Genomic DNA, 6,000 nt, shown 5'->3' with positions numbered 1-6,000 from the left:
GAGAGCAAAGTTAAAAGTCTGCACTCCACCAAGACAACACGATGGCGTTGACCTCTGGTCAGCGCAAAAGCGACTCTCACATCTGTTTCGGGCTGGAGAGAAAAAGAAGTTAATGGTCACAAATGCTGCATGAAAAAGAGCCTCTGAGGCAGCCACCCTCATAGTTGAGTGTGCCTGGAGGATCAGTTTCTAAGTAACTGCAATGATTTCAAAATACACGAGTCTCTTATCTCAGCAGCTACCTCCCTGGAATCCTTTTCTGAATCAAATTAATCGCTGCTCTGAGCATCTCGAGGAAGCTGTTTTATGCAGCATACTAAGGCAAGCGTAGGGTAAGAGTTTCCTCCCTCCTGTCACCTGCATGAAGGAACAAGAGGGGGGGGTCAGTCCCAACATTGTGGCTGTCTTCACAAAAAACACCATTAGGGAAATCTGTCCTCGGTGCACTCGTATGAGTCACAAGAAAGACTCCGAGCAGCACAGGGAGCTTCAAGTGCACAACGGTTGACCTTTATCACCTCTCTCCTTGCAAAAATTGCTTCAGGAGAAGGAGCCTGAACAGCTGCCGCACACCAGAATCGGCATGGTGCAATTAAACCAGCGATGTAGAAACTTTGGTGGTGGGAAGCAGTAGGCCTTTATCCAAGCAATGCTTGTGTAAAGATAACACCGAGGTACAGTAATTACTGTATTACTGGGAGTCAAACCGTCCAATGCCAGTAAAATAATGACGGGACACTACCGATCCATTCAAGCTTTCTTTCCGTTGCAGAACCTGTCAAATGGAAATGAGTGGAAACAAACCGAAAACCTCAATTTACTACTTAAAACAAGCACGTAAACCAACACCATATTATCGTCATGGTTTCTACATGGGTTTTGCATCTTTTGAGGATTGAGGCCTTCTCCAAACAAAACTACTAATTCCGTCAACTTCAGTTTTAATCAGCAATTTATCTCAAGGATGATGGAAATGGAGACACATTTTGTGGCGGCTTCTTGAAAAGTTTACTTAAAGAGTGCGCTCCATCAGCATCAACATTTAACTAGATATTCTTTTTTTTTTGCCAAATGGGATCTATTGAGCTTGTGTGACTGAAATCACGCTCTATTTATCACACAGCCCTCACTGTTTGCAGTCTGCCATTTTATGCGAGTGTCCACATTCTGAATTTGTTATCCACTTATATGATGCACTCAAATTTCTAGAAATGCCAACAGTCCCACAATGCAGTTCGCCACATTTTACAGATGCCAAAGTGACCTTTGCGTGGTTAAATAGCAGACAGGAGTGACCCAAAATTACGATGATTATTAAGTGTCTGAAATCATAATTTACTGCTCACTATTTGAGTGAATTATTAAAAGACCATTAGACAGGGGGTGGTGAAAGAACAGGGGTGCTTTTCAGACATGCTTTGGTCTTCACTGGCAGCACTCAGAGAAGGAGAAGAAAAAAAGAAAAAAAAAGAACTTGAGAGACCTTCTTGCTTTCCATCTCTAGGTCAGTGTTGTAACTCGAGGGCCTGGAGGACCTTAAGAAAAGTGTAGGTGGACAGGTGCACACTTGGAGCGTTTTAAAGCTCTGGATCAGTGAATCATATCTGATTGACTGAGAAAGTACATGCAAATTTCAGTGCGCACTGCAAGGATGAGTGAGCAAGCCTGTTGAGCTCTTTCAAGGTTAAAGCCTGTAGAAGAGAGAATCAGAGGAGCGGTGAAATCTTAACAGAAATACAATAGACCCTCCGTCTCAAGTGTTTATGCAGAGGCTACACAGGTTAGACTCTGTTACACTTGTCCTTATATTCTTTGCGTTGTTCATGTCAGGTTGTGGTATATTTATATGGGCATACAGAGCCTGTCATCCAAATGTGTGGGAAAAAGCAAATGTCCACTTCATTAGGGAATTCGTTGCTGTTCTTTCTGTGGATCCAAGGGATTAGGCAAGTGAGAGGATGTCCAGACACAACTATCTATAACCAACTGATTATTCAATTAAATACAATTAAACTAAGTAGCTGTCAGTCTTAATGTGCAGTACCAGTTTTCCTGATATGTGATTATTTTTGCATATAAGGTAATTGCGGTGGTTTTCATTTTTGTTTGTTTAGTTGGTTTTTTTCATACAAATATTAGATGGACCTGTTTAATGGTTATCATGAACGATATAGTTCTGGATGTTTACATTTCTCGGCGATTACAAAAGTAATCGACTTTCAATTGCACAGGAACAAAGTTAAAGTCTCATTGTTTCTGCGCTTTATTGGTTTTTATCATTTCAACATTGGATAAATGCTTTAGAAGAGACGGGTCCAAAGTTTCAAAGTTTCAAAGCCTTCGCTTTTGGGAACAAGCAAAGTGAGTAACACAAAATCCCTCTGCCTGCATTGAATTCTATGTTGTGCTAAGAGCATAACACATTTAATAGCGTAACACATCGTTGCCTCACCTACAGTTAGCTTATAATACTTTGCAACAAAACCCTGAGTGGCTGTCATCACATACTTTTTATTGTTCCGAATAATGTAACCAGCAATCTGGCACTTTGGCACCATCAAATCTGGCCATCATTGAAAAAAGTTTGGACACCCCTGCTAAAGAGCATACAACAGGAAGTCGAAGTCAACAGAGTGTGCAAGTGAGCACATTATATGTCACTGCAGTCAAACAGCCGCATTTACTCAGTTTTTAGGTATTGAAAAAACTTTGTGGAGGCAGATAGTCGAGCCAGCAGGGAGGTGAAACAATCAGTGCCGTGTGCACGCCAGATAATAGAGCACAAAGTTAGCCGTGTGGCTTCAGACACTGGCATTGTTTTAAGACTTGGCTCTGCTTCCTCCTCATTGAAGCTTAACGGCTACGTTTTTTATTTTTTTCTAAGTGCAAAAACCCAGAAAGCATCTGCAGCCATACGAAGGTCGAATGCACCCATTAGAGCCTCAACAAAATCTGGGATTGCCGCAACAAGAGTTGTGGATGAGTGAGGATAAACATGGGCTTCTGCTGGAGTTCCTGAAAGTAAAGCAAGGGAATTAGGACAAGAATGTTTCTGAACTTTATGACATTTTTTTCCAAAGTGCTCATATCCCTAGGAAAAAAAAAAAAACCCTCTTCGCTCTCATTACAAAGGGAGAAATGTTTCCCACTCTCCACTGCCTTTAGAATCACTCCTTAGAAGCTGAGGTGCGCCGGACAAAGACGTCCCAGAATGAAATGGTTGAAAACGTCTCAGTGTGTAACATTTTGCTTGTGAGCCCAACATAACATTATGTTTCTGTTCATACCCTCTTTTTTTTTTTTCTCTCCATTCATCTTGTTCATTCTTGTTGACATTTAAAAAAAAAAAAAAAAAAAAAAAAAATTAGCTGACTTGTTTGTCTCTTTTTCTATTGTTGCTTTTTTTTTTTTCTTTCTTTGTTTTTTAAGAATGTTTAGAAGAAAATGTGTTATGCAAGTCCTCTCCATTTTGATGTTGATCGTTTGCTGCACTTTTGCTAAACATATGCTGTGAGTGTGGTATCGTTGTGATTTGCAAAATCAGATAACTAAGGAGCACATTAAGATTTTCAGAGCTGTCAGTGCACGCTGTTCAAAGTGTTTTGGGGGAACTGAAGTTTATGGTTATACAAGCAGACATGCCTTACCATTTTTTAAAAGAATAAAATGGATTGCTTATTTGGCTTTTGTTACACATTCTTGTATACAGAAAATAATACAATCGTAATATTAAACATTTTATTAAAAAAAAAAGAAAAAAGGTGTTCCTGTAATTATTTTTTTTTCTATGTGTTTATAAGAGAGAACGTCATGCTGACTTGGATGCAAAAATGATAATTGATATGTGGAAGAACATCAAAGTATTCCCAATATTATTAGAATATCTTGTATGATTTATAGAGTCGAACATCATAAACGCATCTCATCTCAGTGTGTCCTATGTAACTAATGAATATTGGTCAGAGGAAGCCTTCTCTGTGACACACAGGTTTTAAATGGTTATTTAAAGTCTCCCTGGAGAGAGTCAGATGAGAATTCTCTGAGTATCTGACATTTCATTATCACCCTGTTATGAACGTCTTTACACACTCACTCAAATCTGTCTTGTGATTTTAAACGCAGACTTATTATCTTAAATGATAACCTTGGTGTCTGGGGAAAAAAAACCAAAAAACTGCGTAACACTAAACCTCTCGTAAATGTAAAGATCACTAGTTTAAGCCTTAAAAAAGTATTCCATTGAAGCGCACGTGATGTATTCAGACCTAGTGTTGCCTCTGGGATGGCAGATTGTTATAAGATCTGTGGAAAAATACTTACACACCCAATTATTTGTGAGAAAATTGTAATGCAGGACAACAAATTTCAGACTCATTGTCTCGACTAAACACCAGATTATAGTTGAGGCGCCACTTTGGATGTTAATGCATTATAGAAAGTGAACTGCGAGGCTGAGCTGTTATAGTTTGAGGCTAAATTACAGACCGCTGCTTATGAAATGAATCTCTCCTTAAAAAAATTATAACGGCATGAAAACTAATGAACACGAACAAACCCCATTTTAAAATAAAAACAGGCTCTTTTCTGGCTCGTCTTTGAAGTCATTTGCATCATCTTGATACTAATTCATTTTTCTCACCTAGTTTGCTTCCGTGCTTTGTTCTCACCTAACTCGGCAGTGTGATATTCTCTGACAAATTCCTACGCAGCAGCAAGAAAGTGGTTGTTTTTTTTTTAAAGAAAGATTTAATAATTGTAATTAATGCAGCTTTGAAACATTACCATTCAAACTGAATTATAAGTTATACTGTGATGTGTCACATAAGACACCATTGATGACAGAAATAATAATGTCCTCGCAGAAATATCAAAGCAATTTGAGACGTACGCAAATTAATACCCCGTACATAAATTAGTCAAACAATTTACCCTTTCCTTTTCTTTAAGAAGTCATACATTCCCACTCATGACGTGGATGCAGGTGTTTACCGTTTTTGAAACAGATTACAGACTTCTGGAAATTTAAAAAAAATGCAAATACCCTCCCCCGACCCCACCAAGTAATCCACCACCGACAAAAGATTTTTGTGGAAAAAGAAAGACAATCCGACGAGGAACAGGTAGCGTGAAGCTCCGTTGGGCACAGATGAAATTAATGTATTTACTGTTACCTGTACGCCAGCAGTCGTCAAACTTGGCTCAGTGTCACATTTTGTCTGGGGATGCAGCAGAGCGTCTGGCAGAAAGACGAGAAAGAAACAAAAAAGCTTTACTGCAGTGCCACATTCAGGATGTCTTAGTCGGTCCCCACAAACATCCATTTGTTCATTTTCACGCGACAATAAAAATGGGGACAACACGAAACCGCTTCACATCCGAACCAGAATTATTCATCATAATCTCTCTTTCTGTCTGTACAATTATTTATGTGTTTTAATTATGGATAAAGCTGTGTGAAAGGGCCACTCCAGATGTAATACAAAAAGTTTATAGATTTCAAACACAGGGATGAGGTTTTGCTTTTTATTTTTTTATTTATTTATTTTTCTGCGGGATCCACTTGATAATTCTGGATTGCTCTTGGCAGAATCCCAGCGACTGTAAAAGGAATTAATTCTGCTTTTCTGTTCTGCCGGAGAAATAAAGTGCGAGCACTCTGACTGCAGCTGTACCATCTGATCCAGTGGCATATTCAAAAGGAAAAACATAATTGAAACCATTTGCTCTATGCTTTATCTTTGCTTCCAGAATATTTGAATAATGGTCACACAAGTGGACAGTTTTCCATTCATTCTTTGGTTTAGCATTTTACATAACTGAACCCCCCCCCCCCCCCCCTCAAAAAAAAAATGGCTGCTTGAGCAGGAAGTCCATAATATGAGCAGTTTGGTCAGTGCTGGTAAACATTTGAATTTTTCAACACTTTTTTTTCCCCCTATTGTTTCATTGAAGATTTATGCAGCAGTCTGTATACTTTTATTCAGCTTCAGGCGAGGAGCT

This window comes from Lipophrys pholis, assembly GCF_963383615.2.
Source record: "Lipophrys pholis genome assembly, chromosome: 2".
In the NCBI taxonomy this organism is placed as follows: Eukaryota; Metazoa; Chordata; class Actinopteri; order Blenniiformes; family Blenniidae; genus Lipophrys; species Lipophrys pholis.
The sequence above is the reverse complement of the archived record's forward strand: the minus strand, read 5'-3'. Positions refer to the sequence as shown.